Below are 23,384 nucleotides of genomic sequence, written 5' to 3'. Positions count from 1 at the left end.
GTTTGCCACTAGGTGGTGCTGAAATAGCACTTAAATGGCTGATGGTGTTGACCCATTTTACTTTTTTCTTTACCATGTTTGTTTTTCCTATGGCTCATTGAAAATAAGAACACATATTTGCCAAATCAAATTCTTGGTGGTTCAATACCAGAAGGCTGCTTCAGAATTATACACCATGTTGGTTCTGGTCTGTTTGTACTATAGATGTTGTTAGACTGAATAATTTCAGATAGGCACCCAACAGGTTATGGAGGCTTCCATTCCTAAAATAAATTGAAGGGACACATTGCAAAGGGGAAAGGGTGTGTTTCACAGAGAGGCATTTAATTATTGGGACAGAGAAACCCAGAGGAAATTGGCCCAAAATAGTGGATCCTGTATTGCAAATAACTGATAGCTGATTTCCCATAAGTCTTTGCTGATACTACTAGCATGGGGACACTTTTCAGACATAAAAAGAATTCTGTGTTTTATTTCATTGTTGCAGAAGTGTATCCCATTTCAAATGAGATAAGCTGTCGACCTTTGCCAGACACTAATTCCTTGAGAGGACCTTCTCTGGAAAGACTGCAGACATAAACTTAATTACGTCTAGCAGTTTTGTCAGAAAATGAAACTTCTGCCCTTTGGAATAGTAAATCACCATCAGAATAATACATCTTTGTTTTGCAGCTTGGTCATGAAAGTGTCCCATTATATCTTAAGCTAATATTTCCCACGTTTTGTTGGAATTAATGGAATTAATGGGGTTGTGAACATCACCTGAAATTTATCACATAAGGCACAGTACAGTTCTTGATTATTTCGTCAACGATTTTGTTCATCCCTGGCTACCAGATGCTTTGATTATTTCATCTTTTAGTTAGACATTCCTATGTGATCTCCATGGACCACATTAATTAATCTTGCTTGTGGAGATGTTGGAATTACTCAATTCTCAATTTTTCAAATCTCACTGAGGAGGCACAATTCACTTGCTACTTGCCCGTATGTTTGCAGAGGTCTGGATAGCTTCTTTTTGCATTACTATCTTTTGCTTATATAAGATCAATAGGCTCTTGTTCAGCACTCAGGGCTACTTTCCATTCTGAAGGTATACTCACTCCTTGGGTGGATGAGGCTATTGTTTAATTACCAATGCTTCATCAGCATCTTATTTGATGTCCTCTTGGCTTAAAATCAGAACACAGGATAAGCAATCTGCAGTGGTATTCCAAATGTTTGGGAGATGATCAATTTGGAAACAGAAGTCCCTAAGTCTGATGATCTGCTTACCTATTCTTGAGGTTGCTTGACTTGAACTGTGTGATAAATGTTAACCTTATATCACAAGAAAGTCCTGAAGTGTTACATTGGCCAGAAGCATGTTAGAGCCTCTTTTTCAAAGACAGAACATGTTATTTTCTGATGCATTAAGCACTCTGGAGGCAAACACAGCCGTAACTTCCCTGCCTCCTTTCATTTGCATCAAGACAACACCCAAACCATAGTGGGAAGCATAGTGGGTTACAATTGTTTGTCTGCTAGTATCAAAACAATCAAGAGCAGGGAATGGGTTAGATGAAGAATGAACACAGTAGAAAAAGAGAGTATGCGTCGGTCTTATTCACAGCAACAACCCTGGGAAGAGGCAATCTGCACAACTCTGTTTGCTTAATAAACTACTCCTTATTCTTTTACAGGAAAATTGCCTTTTGAATTGCTTAAAGGACATTAAGTGAACACCAAATTTACCTAGTGGCAGAAACTCACAAAACTCTTCATGTCATCTACCTCTAAGAATGCCAAGATTTGTGATCGGGTTCAAGTGAAATATGAACTCTATGTGGAATATTACAAAGGTGCTAAATAGCAAATATTTCAGACTGCAGACTCTGTTACTTAGAGCTTACCCAATAGGGTTGGAAAAAGATGTTCCAGACACTTCAGGCTGAAATGAACAATTAAAAACTGTGAAGGCTCCTTTATAGCAGATGATGCCCATAAATGGACCATGCTAAAACTAAGCTGGGGTAGTGAACATTTCTTGACATAAGGGCTGAATTTACACTTGGGCAACCCTCCAAGGCTGTGTGTGAGCAACTGAAGTGGCTATGATACATGCACACACACGCATGGCACAGCCACCCAGCCCTCATTTGATCCAAGCAGATCTACTCAGGAATAGGTAACTATCACCCACTCATCAAACAATTAGTTTCATGACCAGTGAGGGCAGTTCACATCCCCACCAGTGCGCTGAGCTGCTCTTCTTTCTTTTTTCTTCTTTCCACCACTGCCAAAATTGGTGGGATCTTGAGGGCTCTGTCATGACATAGCATCATTCCCAGGGGTCTTCTTTAGGTCGGGGGAGATGTCTGGCCCCATTGGCTAAATGTACCTGCCCTCCCTTCCTCCAGAGCCAGCTGCAAAGTCTACACACACACACACACACACACACACACACACGCTTGAGAAGAAACAGTGGGGTTCTTAAGGATTGGTATGTTAAGGATTGTGAGCTTTATGGGTCACTAATCTGGCCAGTCATGTGAGACTCAAGGTCATATACTCAGCGGTGGGTAATATATCTCCTGCCTCTGAGCTCAGTTTATCAGTCAGTTTTTTTTCTTTCTGTTTTCCTGTTCTTTGCTTCTGTAACTGGACATGCTCTTAGGAGCTGAAGTTTGTGAACCTTCCTGGGGATCCTGGGTTTGTGAACCTTTTAAACCTCAGCAAACTGTTACTGAAGAATTCTGCCGCCGTGTGTGTTTTACTTTGGAACTCTGCATGGCAGATGGACCAGATGCATCGGCTACTCTGCTGCTTTCTTCCCATGCACTAAGGTTGTTGCATTCAGTCATGTAAACTGTGTGTGTGTGTGACTGGATTTTGCACCAGCCCTGTCATGGCATTAGTGGCAACAATGTCACACTCCTGGTCTAAATTCAGTTTGGAATCTGTTACACACTCTAGACTAGGGGTGGGGAATCCTTTTCAGCTTGCAGTGGCATAGCAACCCCTGCTAGCGCCTGGGTCGGACCAAATTTGTTTTAGGGGAGCCACCAAACGTCTTGTGCTATTTTTAGCAGAGCTGCCAAAACTTCCGTAGCTGGTGTTTTGAGGGACAGGCAGTGGCTCCACCCCTTGCAGTGCCCAAGATGCCCAGCAACCACCGTGCTACCCTCCAGCCCCCCATACCTTCCTGAGATCCCCCCTGATGCCACGCCCCCATCTGCCCCTACTTTCTCTCCCTATTTTATAAATGCACATTTGGCTCTTCCTTTGTATAATAATAATAATAATAATAATAATAATAATAATAATAATAATAATAATAATAATAATTTCTTACTTATTCCCCGCCCATCTGGCCAGACCTCCCCAGCCACTCTGGGCGGCTTCCAACAGGATATTAAAAACACACACAAAAATCAAACATTACAAAGCTCCCTAAACAGGGCTGCCTTCAGATGTCTTCTAAAAGTCAGATAGTTGTTTATTTCCTTGACATCTGGTGGAAGGACGTTCCACAGGGTGGGTGCCACTGCCAAGAAAGCCCTCTGCCTGGTATGTAATGGGAATAAAATTGGAACCGTATCTCTCTAGCCTGGATTTTGTTTTGTTGGTTTTAATTGTCAAGATTGTTTTTAATTATAATACGATACAGCTAAATTTTCCCCATATCTGTACATTTCTTCCCAATTTGCATAATTTGTAAATTTTGTGAGTTGAAATTTGTCCTTAACATCTGAAATGACGTAATTCAAGATGGCAAAAATACAACTGATCTATCCGAGATCGAGAGGTTTCTGTGCCCCTGGCAAAATTGTTTAAATCTTAAAACAATGAAAATGTACTCCACCATGGTCTAGAGTTGCTAAACAAAGCTAATATTTGATCTGAACATCTTATGCAAAGCTGTATTATAAGACTGAATAAATTAGACAGGTCAGACTTCATTCATTATGTTTGTGTACATGTGAGGTTTAAAGGGTGAAAGTAAAGTCTTCAGATGTAATAATATAATTTAAACAAGTCAGCATCTATGTCATAATTTTCAGTTTGCAGTAGAGCAAAATTGTCCTCAATAAAAGGAGTGGTGGGGACTCAAATATCCCCAACTTGTATATTGGGTCATGATTAAGTAAAACAAGTCTCAGAGTAAAGCCCTGAATGGGGTTGGGATATATTCATGAGCTATTCAGTGGGCTCACATTAACATGTGCAGTGCTGAATCACCCAATCAAAGAAACCTTTTTATGGGAACTGATAGAACAAGGGATTTACTGTGATAGTTGGAATCTATAACCTACTCATCTAAGTTATTTGAATTTTGTACAATCCTTCAGTAACACCGAAGACCTTTCTCTCTCTCTCTCTCTCTCTCTCTCTCTCTCTCTCTTTCTGGCTCTAGAAATTGAACCATCATTCAAAAAGTATGACTCTGATCAGCTCAGCACTGTCAGAAATTCATTTTTGAGTGTTAATGCTGCAAATAGTTTTGGATTTCATGTGGGAGAAAACCATTTCTTAGCAAGTATATTTTATGTTAAAATTGATATATCTACTGCCAAACGTGTCTCTGATCAGGACTCATTATTTCATATTCACACAAATGTGGTATCATTTTTCAATCAGGGAGCTATCAAACAATAAAATACAAATGCCTGACCATTTATATTCAGTGCACACCATCCTAGTAGCTACATCACCATAGTTTCTGAACACCAGAAACTTATCAATAAGCATTGTGAGATATGAACCTAGTGATGATGATGATGATGATGATGATGATGATGATGATGAGGATTTTATTTATACCCTGCCCATCTGTCTGGGTTTCCCCTGGCATTCTGGGTAGCTTCCAGCATATATAAAAACATAAGTCATATTCTATTGATCCAAAGATGTGACCTGAATAAGTGAGATACAGAGAAGATAGCTCTTACTACCAATCTTTTAAAACAAGGAACTCAGGTTTAAGGCATTTTTAGTCCCATTGAAGGAGGAGGAATAGGGGAGGGAGGGAGGGCTGCATAGACAGCATGCAAATTCAGAAAGCAAGGCAATAAAATAGATTTGAACACAGCTGAGTGTGTGCTTATCTCCAAAGTAATACATTTGATACTGAGACAGCTTCTGAACTAAATGCAATCAATTACAAAGCAATCTATTGTGGCCTTGGTGTGAACCTTGGAAGTTTGCATTAGGATTCAATTTGGAAGTCGAGGTTTTCTGTACAGAAAGTAAAGTTTTCTAGACCAATGGGCAGGGACATGTAAATTAACTAGAATCACTTTGGATTGATGTGCCTGTTGTGGTTTAATAGAATCAAATGGGTATAAATCTTGTTTGGGTGGAAAGAAGCCGTTAGCTGTTTTAATCAGACAAAATCACCAAATAAAGAGGTACATTTGGACCTTTGTGGGAAAATTAACTTATTCATAAAGGAGAGAATTAATAGTTTTGTTTAAATCACCACAGGTTTGACTTGCTCAATCAAGCCACTAAACATTCATTGGGTTTGAATGAAATGAAACAATTTTATTTCTAAAGCTGTTTCAAGGCTCACTATAGAACTAGAATCGAAAGAGCTTCCCAATAGATACTATGAACAGTATATTTAGAAATATAGCCAAATCATATATACAGTCTACTGCTGAAGTGACTATTTCTGAGCAGTGTAGCTGATTTTTAGAAATATAACATATGAAAAGGAGCCTTAGCTTGTGGTGCTCAGAATGTAAGCTAAATACATACTAAATATATTTGTATGAACTGCATAGTGAAGCAGGTTTTGAGGCATAGATTGGCAAGGCTATGTACACATTGGCCACTGATATTATTGGAAGAGAAATAACCTAACCCAGAAATACGGGGGCACTTGCACAAGTCTATTTGGAGATTGTTTCACAAACAGGATGTTGTTTCTCTGTTGCATCTCTGTTGTGTTAAATTCATAAACATGTATTCTGTAGATAACACTGCTTTTCAGACCTTTGGAAAAATTGTTGATTTCTCACTACCAGAGATGGCATATAATATATTATACTTACAAATGGCAGAAAATTCTGTTCTTGACAGTATTTGAGGGATTGCCTTTTCAGAAACACTCAGCATTGAAGACCTACCAAGAATTCTACCTTGAATTTAAGCCAGTTTAGCTGTCTCAATATCTTTTCACAATGGCTCTTCCTACAGCAAAGGATAAAGTTCTATTTCACTTGTAGATGTTAAAAGAGAGTGGGTTGAACTTGAATTGAACACAAAAGATTTGCTTCATATACAAAATGACAGAACTTTGAAAATGTTAGTTGGTGTTGTAAACAGAAGCCAGTTCCCTAGACCAATGTCATTCTGGCTTCAGGCAGGGGTGGTTTCTGAACCGTTTTTCTTGCCCAGATTGATAACCAGTGTCAGGGAAAGGACAGCTTGATAAATCTGCTTGATTTCTATGCAGCTTTTGATATCTTCTTGGACTGGAATGACTCTGTGAAATGGGAGTTGGAGCCACAGTGTTACAGTGGTTTGACTCATGGCCCGTGGTAGACTGCTGGACTCTGAGCTTTTGTTTAAAAACAAAAGCAAGCTATTCTGTCTCTGGAGAGTAAAGGAAAAAAAAGGAAATCATGTCCAGAAAAACTTCAAAGTATATGCTGGCCATTCCTTCTGCATGTCTTCGGTGAATGAATGAACAAGGCAGTGATGAGTGAACTGCTTTGGACACCAGGTGACAGGAATCCCTGAGTCCTAACAACAGGCTTCTTGCTCCCCCCCCTTTTGTATCTGCTTACAATCTCCAAAGAGATTTCCTTACCCCCCCACTCCATTGCCTTTCCTTTCTTCATAGCAATCAATGGATTCAAGTTACAAGAACAGAGATTCCAACTAAACATTGGGAAGAACTTTCTGATATTAATAGCTGTTCGATGGTGGAATGGTCTCCCTTGGGAAGTTGTGGGCTCTCCTTCCTTGGAGGCTTTTAAGCAGAGGTTGGAAGGCCATCTGTCTTGGATGCTTTAGTTGAGATTCCTGCATTGCAGGGGGTTGGACTAAGTGACCCTCGGATTCCCATACAATGCTACAATTCTAAGATTCTACAACATGTGGGTGGTTGTTTAAGAATGCCCCCCTTCATGGCAAATGCAAAAAACTCTACATGGATAAAGTCCAGGCAGTTAACTTATAGTACAGTACAGTAACATATATGTCTACTCGGAAGGAAGTCACTTTATCTTTAATGGGGCTTGCTTTGATTTCAGTTAAATTGGGTATAGGATTCTGGTAAGATTGATTGAAGTTGTTTTTTGTGGGGGTAGGGAACAGAAAAACATGGAACAAAGATGCATCAGTCTGGTTAAAGGAAGTAGAATTTGATGTCTACAGTACAAGGACCAAGTCCCCTTTTGTAGCCATTGCTCCTTCTAGTTATGCTGAAAGTTACTGACTGGACCAAGGCCCTAAGAGCAAAACCAATGATGAGTAAAGTAAGTTTTTAAAATTTGAAACTGCACATGCTCATAGTATTTTTGTTGTGGTTTTTCAAAGCTTTATATGTGTGTGTTTTCTAGTGTCCTATCACTTATGCTGGCTTGTGCCAAAATTTCCCATCTTTCACTTCCAGCTGAAAACTTGCCTCCTCTTCTGAATGGCCACCTAAATGTTTAAAACAAATGGCTTGTACACTAATGTGTACAAATTGAATAGAGCTTTTAAAATTTGTGATATTTGTTTTTAATGTTCTGGTATTTTGAGTGCTACCCACGCTGGAGTCTTCTGAGGAAGAGTGGGATATAAAATAATAAGTAGTGTCTCATACAGTGATACCTCAGGTTAAGTACTTAATTCATTCCGGAGGTTCATTCTTAACCTGAAACTGTTCTTAACCTGAAGCACCACTTCAGTTAATGGGGCCTCCCGCTGCCGCCGTGCCGCCGGAGAACGATTTCTGTTCTTATCCTGAAGCAAAGTTCTTAACCTGAAGCACTATTTCTGGGTTAGCGGAGTCTGTAACCTGAAGCGTATGTGACCCGAGGTACCACTGTACAGTCCTGCATCCCATACAATGGGCCTCTATTACTCATGCAGCTTTTACATACCAGTGAGTAGCCAGAACGCAGCCATACCACTGGCATCCAAATGCCATGCATTTGTGAGCCAACTCATGGATGAAGAACCCTATAAACAAGGCAACAAGATTGCATGGAACTCTGAACAAATTGCCGATTTTTGCATACCCAGAATTCTAGCCAAACTTGTTTGTTTCTCTACACCTACCGGTAAATACTCATATCCTCATCAATGGCAGAGCTTCATGCTCCGGCACCAGGGGGAGGGGCGGAGAACAGTGGGGGAGGGGCTGGCATGTGCCCTGGGGACATGGCACACCACCTGCAGGGGATGGTGCCCAGCGCGGGTGGGAGGCAGCCATGATGGCACCCCACCAGGATCGCCTTGCCGGGGGCAGTGCGCTCCCCCCGCACTCCTCTTCCTCTGTCAGTGATCCTCATTCACCAAAGGAAGAAAAGATATACAGTAATCTGTTCTGTTCCTTTCCAAGAATATGTCAGGGAGTTTTATATACTGAGCAGACTTATGTGCAATGGAGCAGTCTCTGCTGAGATGACTGTAGAAAATGTTATCATTAGTTCTGTTGGGCAACAGTATTAGCAGACAGAAAACAGTTGGTGGAAGCCAGGATGATTAAGTCACTACTAGCTAGTCAGCATCGCAAAGCAAGATGTATCCAAAAATATCAATAATGTTGATGAAGGCAGAATGAAGTGACAGTGCACAGCCAAAAAACATGATGGAAATGAAACATTTCTATTTCATATCAAGAAATCAAGGATTTGCAAAAGTAACCAACTTCACTAAACTCTCCCCAAGCAAGTAGCACTTTCTTGATCACAGATATATCAGGGCAAATTCAATTATTAACAGCTGCATTAAATGACGTACTGGCACAATCTGAAGAAAACACAAAGGCACACATTGGACCATAAAATTAGCAGTGCTAAAGGATGAAAAGGAATAAGGATATACACAATGCTGCTGTAGACATCATTCCAGCAGCCTCTAACTATATAACATGCATGACCCTCCAGGACAAGTTTCCTTATTGTTTAAGGCCACATGGACAACCTCTGAAATAGTTTTGGTATGGAAGCTGCTTTAACAGGCTGAGCATCTTCCTGACTTGACCCCCTTGGGTACAGCGGCATTTGTATGCCACTTACAGCCCCCACCAAAAGGTTCTCCTTCTGATGGAGAACAGTCCATGTACTGAAACATTGCACATGTCTTAGTTGCCACATGAAGCAGTACCAATGAGGAGGCTGTTTAAAGCAATCTCCATGTAGCTATTGTAACACAGAGGCTCTGACTGCTTGGGGTTTGGGGAACTAATTATAGAAGATTCCCAGGATTCACATTTCCAGGTCATTAATCTAGAATCTATCCATTCTTGGCTTTCACTCTTCAGTGTAAAAGCATCATTGGATGTTTGACAACATTCAAACCTGACAGCAGAGATGGGGTGTTCTTGATCTCTGGTTGTGATGGGTTTCCAGTAAAAAGCTGCTCACAGCACAGGTTAGAAGTATTACAGTATGCTCTGCAAAATCTTTAATAGCTGACTGCCAATTCTTCATCATGTGCACCAGAGGAAACTCTTCTGTTTCCTTTCCATTGGCTAGGTCTCTTGGGGTCATTGCCAATGTTGGTGTCTTAAAGGAAACAGGCACCTGGAAGTTTGGCATGAGTTTCTTAGGGTAATAGCCATGAAAAACTGATCTACCAAACTAGCACATCACAAATTCAGACAGTGTACTTTGTATTAATTTACAACATTCACATCTAAAAATGAATGGTGCACAATGGAGAACAAAGGCCATAAGGCAATAATTGCAATAGAGACTACAAAAGTTAAACTTCTATAATTGGATGTTGTATTACATAAACACTTTATGATCACTGAAACAGTTTTGCTTTTAGTCTTAGGTGAAATGTAACATTGTTAAGTGTGATTTATTTCTTGTTTATAGCTAGCACTATCCGTGTGTGCGTGTGTGTGTGTGATCAGCATATGTGTGTATGGAGGCAAAAAGGTCAAGCAATGCCAGAGATAGCTGTAGGTGTATCACACGATTATGCAGAACACAAGTAAATACAGAATCCAATCAAATGAATACCGTAATCATATGAAATCACTCAACTGTTCTGTTCAGAAGTAATTTGTGGATTGTAAGTATACTTATATAGGGTTGCCTACACCCTTGTGCAAATTAATTGAAACAAAGCATGTTTTCTATCTTACTCATAATCCTGTACTCAAAACAAACACGAAAAGTCAGTTGATCATTATGGTGTTGGAAGCCTGAAGCCAATAGAAGGAATGATGTGCACGCCACAATATATTGAGGTTCTATGAAAAAAGAGTTATTCCAGAGCTGGAAAAGACGTGTCCTGATGGTACTGGGATATTGTAGCAGGACCTAGCCCCCTTCCAAACTTCGAAAGTGGTGAAGAAATTCATGACAGAGCAGCAAATACAGATACTTGATTGGCCAGGGAATTCCCTGGACGTGAATCCCATTGAGAACTTGTGGGCTATATGCAAAAGTCGCCTCCGTGCTATAGACTGTACGACTATGGAGAAGCTCATTCAGGCGCTGATTCAAGTGTGGTAAAGGTAAAGGTAAAGGGACCCCTGACCATGAGGTCCAGTCGTGGCCAACTCTGGGGTTGTGGCACTCATCTCGCTTTATTGGCCGAGGGAGCCGGCGTACAGCTTCCGGGTCATGTGGCCAGCATGACTAAGCCGCTTCTGGCGAACCAGAGCAGCGCACGGAAATGCCATTTACCTTCCCACCGGAGTGGTATCTATTTATCTACTTGCACTTTGACGTGCTTTCAAACTGCTAGGTGGGCTGGATCAAGTGTGGTCCAAGGATCCAAAAATCAACAGTGACTGTTCGAAACAAGTAGACTCCATGCCAAACCATGTTCAAATGCTGCTTAAAAATAGTGGAGCTCATATCCGTTACTAATGTATGTATATGTGAGTTTTGTACATGTATATGTGAGTTTTGTACAATAAACTACATTGTTTGTTTCAATTAATTTGCACAAGGATGTATATCCAGGGCTGTTCCAGAGCCTATTGAATATTATTGTACTGAATCAAAAACCAAATGTAAAATTACAGAATCCATATCACAGATGTCAGAAATTGCAGGTGCCTTAATTATACATATTCTACCACACATGTATCTATCTTGAATTTGTGACCATTTCTGATTCCACCCCCCTTTTATGGTAATGATCAGGCTTTTGCTGGTGAAAAATAGATGAGTCTAGTGTTTCCTCTCTGCCCTATACTCATAGATCTCAGGGCGGTTCGCACTATAAAAGTACAATAAAGTACATAAAAACACATAATAAAAATAAGTACAAAGACAATCCAATAATCCCATCTTCCATAACACATTTTATGACGACTTAAACTTGATATTAGGTATTACTGATTATAGTAATTGTTTTCAATATATTTTGCCACCAGAAAATGGACGAAGTTTTATCAAGCTTTTTTTTTTAAGGCTACTGTGCCTTTACTTATAATATTCCTACTTGTGACTTCTGCCCCTATAATAGCCTCCTGTTCAGCCTTACTTATGACTGGTTTCTTAGCCGGTTTACAGCACAATGCTAACAATGTCTACTCAGAAGTCCTATTGAATTCAATGGGACTTTCTCCCAGATAAGTGGGGTTCAGACTGCAGCCTTAGTCTTTTTTTGATGTTCTTTTTATTGCAGAAGAGACAAAATCAATCATTATACAGTATGCTTTAAAAAATATAGGAATTGCATGATTAAGCTGCAATCAAGAACCTACTTGTTAAGGATGAGGCCAAACAGGTAGAAGCCACATGGAGAAAGCTTATAATTAACGTAATAGAGGATCTTTGTTGAACAGGACTTATTTCTGGCTTCATAGAAGGATCTTCATCCTGAGGATGCATATTGTTATGTACTATAGTGCTCTGTTAAATCATTTGTGGAACCATCATTTCCTAGTGCTTAAGTGCCTGCTGAAGTTTGTTTATCCACCACTCCATCTTTCTCTTTGTTCAGCACTGAAGCCATTCAATTGTATGTGTTTCTGGGTGTTCCTGATTTACTGAATAAACCCACTGAGAGTTTTTAGAACTCTGAAGTTCTAAACTCTACCGCAATTGATCTATCCCCCTCTGCAACCAATTTGTTTGCTGAATTCCATTTCATGCTAGTTCCTCATATCTTTGGACAGGCTAAAAAAAACCATAGCTAGGCGCACGCGCGTGCACACACACTAAACTCAGAGGTGGATCTGAGATTATCATTGTTCAGATATAACTGGTGTACATCCTTTTGGGCAGCTGTTCACTCAGCTATAGTTTTGATCTGAAGGAAAAGTGAGTTTATGAGATATCTGCAGCCTGTAACTTAAAGGAACCAAGGGAAGTGATGCTGTCAGAAACACTCTATTTGGCATGCAGGACTGATACAAACCACTGAGCAGCAAAAGGAATCATAGAACATGCCTGTCACACAGCATTCTTGTTTTCTTTGCTTCCAAAGTCTGACAGGACTTTCTACATGCACTTTCTCTTTAAAAGAAAACTCTTTATTGGCAATCTGGACCATACCAATTCCTATTGTTAGGTGAATCTTATGGAGAGCTTGGATGACCCCTCCAAACTTTGGGGTGTGTATGTGAAAGATAGATATTACATTCAAGTGGATTGGTTGCTCCATTGACTCAACAATAAGCACAACCCTAAGTTAAGCACTTTGAGGCTCTGTTGGCTTTAAGTGAAGAAATTTAAGCACATAATTTAACACTCCCATTTAATCAACTGGACCTCAATTTGGCTACATCCTGCTCAGCAATATGCCATATTCCTTTGTTGTCATCCAATCTTGACTTCTATGCTTACAGGTTTCAGGTTAGTTGAGAAGTTGTGCCATTGGTTCCTCTGTAGGCATGGCTGAATACATTGGTTTCAGTATGAATATAATAACCTCACACCAGTCCCAGGCTGGCAAGTTTTTGCTTCCTTGCTGGGGATATGGGAAGTGCTGAGATCATGTGGGTCCAAGGCTTCCCTCAATATGCTCCAATATGCCCTTGTCAAGTCCTACTACCATTGTAGCACTGTAGAAATTAAATTAGCTGCTGCTGCTGCTGCTGCTGCTGCTGCTGCTGCTTCTTCTTCTTCTTCTTCTTCTTCTTCTTCTTCTTCTTCTTCTTCTTCTTCTTCTTCTTCTTTCTTTTTGAAATTGTACTCGAAATAAAAGAATGTCAATGATTATCTGCCAAGATACAAATTTGCATTGTTAATATTTCCATAATGCATAACGTTTGCATAACTTTTCTGCTTGGACCAAGCTTGCCAGATTTCACTTTCCTAGTTCTGATTTGTTGCAAACAGTTGTCCTTTCCCTAATTATGTTCTATAACATGGCTGGAATAAGAAGACAACAGAAATTATATGCAGATGTAGAACTGATGTGTAGTCAGCTGTATATTCAAACTTCCAGTGCACACAGCAAGAAGCGAACCCAGAAAGTTTCTGATTACTGCACTGTTGGATATCAAGAGCAGCAGAGAGATGACTGATTAACAGGTTTTGAATACAAATTTTAAAAACCTGGAAAAAATAAAGTTGCTTTCATTGGTGTTTATATATACGGAATCTAGACCATTTTCATATTTAGGACACATTTAATGTATGTTTTAAAATCACAGCAATATGAACTATTATTTATTTATTTCCAACTTCTTTCTTATTTTGCAGTAAATTGTAAATGGTCAACTCTTCAAAATGCAGGTTATGAATAAAAATGTTATTTTTTTAATTCAACAGGCAACTCCATGTTACCAGTTCTAGTGTGGAATTGGTAGACATCTCCACACTCTTCCCAAAATTAATGGGCACTTAGATTTACCTGCCCTGCAGAAAAGGGCAGGTACAACCCTTTACATATCTACTAAGATGACAGCTTATGACAGCTTATGAGCACATACTAAAAAAGTTCTTTTGTAAGTATAATGAAACCCCCCCACACATATGCAACCCCCCCATTTATGTGCGTTCAATATGTCCACGACCATGCATATGCACATTGCTCCAAACCCAGAAGTGACCCAAAAATGTCACAAAAAGGGGCAGAATGGGGCGACGCGGGTGTGGAATGGGGCGTTTCCAGGCTTAAAGGTCCCAGGCCCTAAGGAAGCCAAACTATCCTCCACCAGGGCCAGGGCTTTTTCAGTGACGGCTCTGACCTGGTGGAATGCTCTGTCCCACGAGACTAGGGCCCTGCAGAACTTGATCTCCTTCTACAGGGCATGTAAGACAGAGCTATTCCGCCTGGCCATCAATTTGAATTAGCCTGATCCTCTATTCCCTTTCCTCTTCTATGAAGAAACCCTTTCTGGGACTCCACATTTAAATTCTTCCCTGGTCTCCTTGCTGGCCCTAGTAGACCAACTTGGCCAGTAAGCCCTGGTGATCATTTGATGTCTACTGACTGGTTCCCTACCCCCCCCCCCAAAAAAAAAATGACGCCTGAATTTTAGAATTTTATTGATATTGATGCTGCATGCTGATATTGAGCATGACTTAGCAGGACATCACCCCATACGTCTTTGTTCTTTTGTTTATGCTCCATGTGTTTAAATTATATTTGTGAATCTCAAAAATATTTTTGTTGTTGTTAATAGATTGTATAGAAATGTTGTGCATAGATAAGCTCAGTCATTCTCTGGTCCTGAAGAAACTGGCGAGAATACTAAAACTCATTTCTCCTTCCTCTTCAGCTTGGGCTGTGGAAAAGAGAATGGAGCATCATCGTAAGTTGCAGATTCCTATGTGGCTTAACCTGTCCCTTCTTTATCCCACACCTTCACTCTTTATCCCAATGCCCAAATCCCCTTTGCTCACAGTCAACTACGGCATAGGAAATAATATGAGCATTCCTGAAACCAAGTCATGTTTACCTCCTGATTTATTTATATATTTGTCCTTTGCTAGGTGACATAATTAGAATGTGCAAATATTGCTAAGCCAATCTAATTTGCATTTCTGTTGCCTCACTTCATGATATCCATGGAGCTTTTCAGATCTCTTGTGCATGTCATAACAACCAATCTTTTTATTTCCTATGTCTTCCCGTTAGCCCCCTGAGATAGATAATAACTTTTAGTTTGTCAGTGTGACAAAGCAAATGCTCTAATCAAATACTCCCAAGGGCAATTGGAATGCATAATAACAGGGACTTTGATGGCCTTATCAGATGTGCATCAAAAGGCTCACTTTAGGAACATTTTCTGTGAAATGAAAATCTTTAGGAATCTGGATAATTAGATTAAAACAAAGAAAAGAAAAAGAGACACAATGCTATTGTTTTTGCAATTTGACATAATGGTACTTTTTAGCACATATTAAAATATCAATAATTAACCTTTTATTTTGATTTTAATCCTGATTTCAGTAGCCTTAATTGATATTAATGCATGAGCTTGAGATATAAACTTTGTGTTTTATCTTGTATTTTATTCTGTGAACTGCCCTGAGATCTCCTGATGAAGGGCGGTATATAAATTTTAAAAATAAACAAAAAAAAATAAACTCATTTGCTTTTCCCTTATGAGGTTATTTTGCAAGACATCGCAATGAAGAACTCCTCACAGTTGAGGATGGAAGAAATGTAGCTTGCTAGCTTTCAGTGAAAACTCAGGAAGTTATTGCAAACAATCAGGTTAGATGGACTTCATTTGTTGATTACATTTTAGAGAAATGTTATTTTGTAGCATGGTGGATCCTAGGGCACTGATTGTGCTTTTAAAAAAGAACAGAAACCCTAATGGCAGAGGCATCTGTGGGCAGAAGAATTGCCATAGGGTTCTAGAAAGCCTCCTCCCACATCTTCTCAGTTTGTGCTCATGAGAAGTGTTGGGCATTTCCTAGAACAGAAGGATGACACACTCTCTTTCCTGCTTTTTCCACACCAGGCATTTAAAGCTCTGAATGGTGCAGTTTCTAGGATTATTTTGGGGAAGCAATGAGCTTTAAATGTATGTGTGGTGTGCATGCAGCCACAGGGGGAAAAACAACAGATATGAGACTCTGCTTTAACACCAATCTAATTTGTAAACTACTACAATGATACCTCAGGTTACATACGCTTCAGGTTACATACGCTTCAGGTTACAGACTCCGCTAACCCAGAAATCATGCTTCAGGTTAAGAACTTTGCTTCAGGATGAGAACAAAAATAGCACGCTGGCCGCGCAGCGGCAGCAGGAGGCCCCATTAGCTAAAGTGGTGCTTCAGGTTAAGAACAGTTTCAGGTTAAGAACGGACCTCCGGAACGAATTAAGTACTTAACCCGAGGTACCACTGTATACTAAAATGGTCCCCCCCAATTCCACTTCACTCACTTTCACTTTTAAATAATTGGGATTTTTTTAAAAAATGCACTAAAATCTATAAACTAGGGTTGTCTCTCTCTTTCTTTTACTGGGATAAGTAATTAAGCATAATCTTAATCTGAAGACAGAGATAACCACCTGGACCTTGTACATTTTTGAAGCTCCTATATAGCATCCTGTCTGATAGTAAATATAAACAGTAATTAAAAAACAAAATTGAAGCTAGTATTGACAGTGAATGGCTTTGCTTGCTAAGTTCAGAGAGGAAGAGGAAAGCTACTGTTTAGCATATGGTGCCATCCAAAATAGAAAGATGAGATGTTCTGTTCTGTCATAGCACCTTATGCTTCCATTCAGCCATACTTAGGCATTCACAGACGAAATTACTTCTGTAGCTCCAGCACTCATATTTAATGCCACACAGCCTGTTAACAAAATAAGGCCTTGGTATTAAAGTGTCACCATGGTGGTAGCTGGAATGAATACATTCATTCAGGTGCATTTAAAAAGATACTTTCTAAGGGGAAAACAGATCGCTCCAAAGATTAAACATGGCTGAGCAAAGCGTACATAACCAATGCTGCTGAAATAGATGTTTAAAAGTGTTGAAAAAAATGAATAGCACCACTTTGGAAAATAAGATGTTTCCAGTTTGACGGTAAAGGCTGTAATGTAAAGTAAAGCCACAACAAACCGCTGAATGGAGTAAAATGTTCAGTGGGAAAAGGGGGCGGGAATTATTCATTTCCAAGGAAAGGAAGTGCCATTTTTCAGATGAAAGGAAGAAGCATCCACGAAGAATTGCGAGGTTGGAGTAATGGGAGGAAGTAAAAGGAAATCACAGTAGGTTCAGAAATGCAACATTAAGGCCATTTAAATCACTTTTAAACAATCCTGCGAGAATGCTTTGGCATGTGCTAGGAACATAGGAAGCTACCTCGTGCTGCAATGCAGTATTGATACATGTAGCTCAGTATTGTCCACTCTGATTGGCAGCTTTCCAGACAACAGTCTCTCCCCGTTCTACCTGGAGATGCCAAGGACTGAACCTTCTGCAGTCAAAGCAGATGCTCTAGCACTGAGCCTTGTCCTTCCTCATGAACTTAAAGTGGTTGGTTTGGGGAGAGTCTACAACCTCCTTCCCAGTGTCAACCAGTCAAGACATTTTACTGCAGAAAGGGAAGCTGCAATGGCAGCCTTCTCCCTGCTGGCGCCCAAAGTGTCAGAAGCCTTGTGCAGCATTCAGGCTTCAGGTCCTGTCTCCCCAGAGTTGTTTTTTTCAGCTGGAAATCACTGGAACTCAGTTCCGGCACCTCTCAGGTGGGCACCAATGCCATTAGAAGAGAACAAAGGAGGTGTTTATGGTGAGCTCTGGCACCTCTTTTTCTCGAATAATAGCACTACCCCTGCCCCAAGATGCCACCTGAAGAAGACCCAGCCAGGAACACCTCCCCACACACATTTCTCACATCAAAACCTCAGGACAGGTGCGGGGGAATCCTTTTGGCTGCTATTGAACTACAGCTCCCATCATCTCTGGCCATTGGCCATATTGAATGGAGCTGATGGGAGTTGTAGTTGTTCCCCACAACAACTGTCTCAGGGCAACAGGGAAGAGACAAATGAACAACACTCGTTCACAGGTGCTGTTCACTTACGTTGCATTGCCAGCTCTCATCTTACTGTGGGAGAGCTGCTGCCTTTGCAGATACTGACAGCTTATTCATCAGCGTTGGATACTGCAAAACTCCTTTTTGCTTCAAACACTTATGTCATCAAATTCCAGGTTTTCTTAGTACGTAATTTCAACTCCTACGATGGCTTAGTTGTCACAAAGAGGGGGGAGGATGAGAAGAAGATTAATTAAGATAAGAGAGATCCCCTTCTCTCTACATTTCCACACACTTTTAAAAGGCAGACTCATGTGAAAATGTAACTGAATAAGGGAAATCTCGATTATGGTTTCCTAATTTTAAAATGAAGTGCATTTCTTGCTTATCCTGTTACACTGTTTTGTATAAAAGAAGTTATGGGAAGCTAGACAGCTCTCTCTTTTTCATGCCACATTCCTCCCAATATCTATTTTTTAAAGCCTGAGGTGAAAATATGCATTAAATTCAACAAACAAAATCATATTCAGAGTTCAAAACTGAAAATGTAAATTCAACTCACATTAAGTTTATTTTCCACCCGTTCATTTTTATTCATTGATCTTGTATTCTCTTTCTGTCTTCATGTACATTCAGAAGGGTCACAGCTTAGTGGTAGGGCATATGTCTTGCTTGCAGAAGGTCTTAGGTTCTATCTGTGATGGGACTGGGAGAGACCCCCCGTCTGAAACCCTGGAAAATCTCTGACAGTCGGTGTAGACAGAACTAGATAGCCCAATGATTTGGCTCACAATAAGACAATTTCCTGTGCTCCTGTTCTATTGGACTGTGCACAATTACCATGCCCTTCTTTTCTGAGGAGCAGATGAAGCCCAAACAGCACTGTCCACGCATAAGCAGGTTTGGGGAAAGTACATACATATTCATAGGAAGCCAACTCCTAGGGTCTGAAAGGTCTTTAGCCTCCCCAATACTTGAGGAGGCCTGCCCCCCCCCCCAAGTTGATAGACATTGCCATTCAAATGGTGTGCATGCACTGTGTCATGTGATCGATTATGCCTGACAGGGCTTACCTCCCCCCCCCCCCAATATTTTATCATACCCAACATAGGAAACCCTGCAAGCCAGGTGGAGACAAGCCCAAGACTTCTGCATTAAGGGGTGGCATATCTGACAATGGAGCTGTCGGCCCTACTGGAAAGCATGGGTTTTAATCATAGCAGGAATTAGCATCCATGATAGGTGATTATGCGCTGAAACTGTTCCAGGACCAGCTGTGTTGATTCAAATTATCTGTAACCTCTGTAATTGCAGCTTTTCAAAATCATTCAGAATTGGGGGAAACGTGTGTGAGGGGTGGGGTGATGGTAGTAGAAGATATGGTGGTGGGAGAGAGAGCAAATACTATAATTCATTAGGACAAAACCTGCCAAAAAAATCCTGAAATGTGTTGGCTACTTTCCTTAGCAGCTCCTGGCTTAGACACACACTCCTTCCCTTCCTTCCCCGTCTCTCCTTTAAACCCCACCCCCACCCCCACCCCTCTAAATCCTAATCAACGTCACATCTTTTCAGCCTTTCTTAACTGGCCAATTACAAAGACTACTTTCAAATGAAGAAAGAAGCCAGTAATCTGCCAAGAGGTTTGGAAAGAGATTTTTTTCTGAAAGATTAACAGTCCTGGGTAGTTCCTGAAGTCCTGTTCTTAATCAATTTTTTAATAAACCATATTCTCTTTATAATTGGACTATGGCAAAACAGATATCAACATTACAACTTTTCCCAAGGAGTTTATGAAATTATCTACACATATATAGCCATTACACTGTAAACATTTCATATTATAGTGGTACCTCAGGTTACAGACACTTCAGCTTACAGACTCCGCTAATCCAGAAATAGTACCTTGGGTTAAGAACTTTGCTTCAGGATGAGAACAGAAATCAAGTGGTGGTAGTGAGAGGCCCCATTAGCTAAAGTGGTGTCTCAGGTTAAGAACAGTTTCAGCTTAAGAACGGACCTCCGGAACAAATTAAGTTCTTAACCCGAGGTACCACTGTAATGCTTTTTTGAAAGTTTGTGGGGCAATCTTTTTTAAAAAAAAACAAAGCAGAAAGGTCAAATAATATGTTCCCTTGTCTTTTATCTTGTCTCTTTGCTATTTGATTTACAAATGTGTGCATGTGTTGCTTATCTGCACAGAATTTTGCTTAACGGTTGCCATCAATTTGATTTTAATTAATTTTTAGAATAAGATGTTTTTAGAATGTTGGATTATCTGATTGTTGTTAGCCGCCCTGAGCCCGGCTTTGGCTGGGGAGGGCGGGATATAAATAAAATTTATTATTATTATTATTATTATTATTATTATTATTATTATTATCATCACATCTGTGGCTGATTAAACAGCAGGACAAAGTAGAGACATTTATTAAGGCCAAATTAAAATCAGTAATAGACAAACTGGTTCTGGACACCAATAATGTTGAACAATGTGAGATGTAAAGATGTGCAGTTTGGCTTTAATTCTATGCACGCTCTCCTTGGACCAAAGCTGCATATACCCCATGTATTCAATATACACTTGTCAGGGGCTCAGGGACAGAGGCACAGGGGAGAGAGGAGATGGAGAGCGAAGGGGAAGGATCTGAGGGCAGCATAGGGGAGTATGACAGTGACCCGAGAGATTCCATGAGCTTCTCCAGCGAATCAGAAGATTCCCAGAAGGAGGCGCCGATGGTCAGGGCAAGAGGGGTCCCAGGGGGGACACACCAGAAACAGTGGCCAGCGGGGACTCCCAAAGCAGCAGCTGGAAATCAGGACCAGCTTCCCCACCAGAGCAGAGTGGGGGGGAAGAGTCCCAGGTGTCAGGTCCAGCTAGCCTCCCCGAAGGGGGAAGCAGTGACAGGAGCAGTGAAACGGTCAGGAGGAAGGTTGCCGGCTGGGCGCGCGCGCCAAGTTCAAATGTACAGGCGCGCGGGACAGCAGAAAGCCCAGATCGGGAACTAGGTCCTAAAGCCCGCCGGAGGCAGGGAGAGGAATCAGGAGACTCAGCGTCAGAAGAGTCTAGGAAGGGCGAGACCCCAGCTGACAGGCGGACCCAGAGGAGGAAAGAGCAAAGGAAGAGGTGGAGCAAGGCTAGAGTCTTAAACTGGTGTGTGGGGGGAGGAGACTCAGACAGAGCTTCGGCAGTCTAGAGTTTCAGACGTAGAGCTGCACGCTGCCGATGTGAAAGACAAACTGAACTTCAATAAAGACTTTTGTATATAACAACGAAGTGGCGTTGGTCCTTTGTGAGCTGGGACCTAGGGCAGCTCTGACAACACTTAAAGCACATGACTTCCCCTAAAGAACTCTGGTTAGCCCTCAAGCACCCTTAGAAATTCTGAGCACCCTTAAACTTCAGTTACTAGGCTTTTTAAAAGTGGGAGATGTGTGCTTTAAATGTGTGGTGTGTATGCAGACTAAGTTCTATTGTGGAAAGGAATGCTCAGCAGGTACATCTAAGATTAGGATGCACATAACTGAAAGAGAAACTGAATGCTCAAGAGTTAAGTGGTGAGGTAGGATGGACTGTTGAGGCTACATTCTGGAACAGTATATTGTGTGACAACTACAAGACAGAGTCCCACAGCACCTTAAGAATTAGGCTGTCTACTTGGAGATGCCTGAAATGGCCAGAAGTGACAGTGAATATCACTATATAGATTAATGAAGCATAACAGAAGAAATAAGAGCTTCAGAGGATTAAAATTGAAAGATTTAAAAAATGCAAAGAACATGCCCTGGCTAGTGAAGTCTGAGAAGCCATTTAGCATGAAACCTCTATACCCAGAAAGTCCTCTAATGTAAAGGTTTAGCATAAAAGTCATTTAGATAATAATATCCAACAATCTTACATATGTCCGCCCCCTCCACCCTGCCTAGCTTGTCTGGTTAGATGAGTACATTTAGAGTCATTTCTGTGTCTTATAATTGAAGGAACAACAACCTGACCTAAGTAAATTACCCAGTCTACTTAATCTCATTATTCCTTTGGGAAATTTTTCATATTGGGATGGCAAAATGACTGTTCGGTGTTCATCAACATGCAAATCATGCTACCCCTGAGCTACCCCTGAGCAAGGGACAGAAGGAAACTGAGGCTGCAATCCTATAACACTAACTTGAATTCAGTGGCATTTACCTCTGAGTAGACATGCACAGAACTGTGCAATGAGAGATGCAGGTGTAGAAACGCCTGACATGTTTATCTAAAATTGTGGGTGTAGCAGGGAACAGGGAAAGCCATAGCCACCAGACACATTTCCAGTTCCTGTTCTACACAGTTTTCCAGGACAAGATTAAAGGTTTGCTGATTTCCACCTTTTCCCCCAATGGCAAAATCTGCTGCACTTTGTCAGCATGTTATGTATTTTTTTTAATCATTCACAGCATTTCCATGAGCTCTGTTCCCTGATGATCACTCTAATAATGGAAATCACCCATATCAAACATGAGTCATGTTTATTACTGATTAAATGGAAGAAGGTCGGTGTCAGCTGGTAATTTGCCTAGTCTAAAACTCCACACGGCATAAAATAAGGTGTGATGTCATCACCGGCTGTACATTGTTAAGTGGTCTGTGCAGATATCCCGATCTAGATGAGGAAACACCTGTATAAATTCCTAGACCAATCCAACAGCTTTCTTTGTACATGCACAGCACTAGCCAGATCATCAGTAATAGGCAGAATAATATTTGCATTTGGGAATGGGAGTCTGGATTCCATCTCCCTCTTCCTATCTGTTCCTTGAATAGATTATTCATACTTTTGCCAAGGAACTGATTCAGTCTAAGTCAATAGGGGCCAGAAAGTATATAATAAAGTATAATAAATACATTTATAGTTAATCTTTTCATCTGCATTGATAATTTGAGATGTGTTATATGTGCTATCAGAACACTTAAAAAAATATAAAACTATGATATTTTTTCTATGTGTTAGCTTTTATCACTCATAGATATAATACAAGTGTTCCAGAAAGTAATTGCTTTCTGGGTACCATATTCAGATATACAGTAGTATCCCCTCATCTGTGATCTAGACCAGGGTTTCCCAAACTTAGGTCTCTAGCTGTTTAGGACTACAGCTCCCATCATACCCGACCACTGGTCCTGCTAGCTAGGGATGGTGGGCGTTGTAGGCCAAAAACAGCTAGAGAACCAAGCTTAATCTAGACAAACCTCCATCCACCTGATGCCATCCAGATGTTATGGACTACAGTTTCCATCATCCCAAGCCAGAATGATCTGGGTTGATGGGAGTTGTAGT

The sequence above is a fragment of the Podarcis bocagei genome (genome assembly GCF_964188305.1).
Source record: "Podarcis bocagei genome assembly, chromosome: 8".
NCBI classification, from domain to species: Eukaryota; Metazoa; Chordata; class Lepidosauria; order Squamata; family Lacertidae; genus Podarcis; species Podarcis bocagei.
This window is presented reverse-complemented; position numbering follows the sequence as displayed.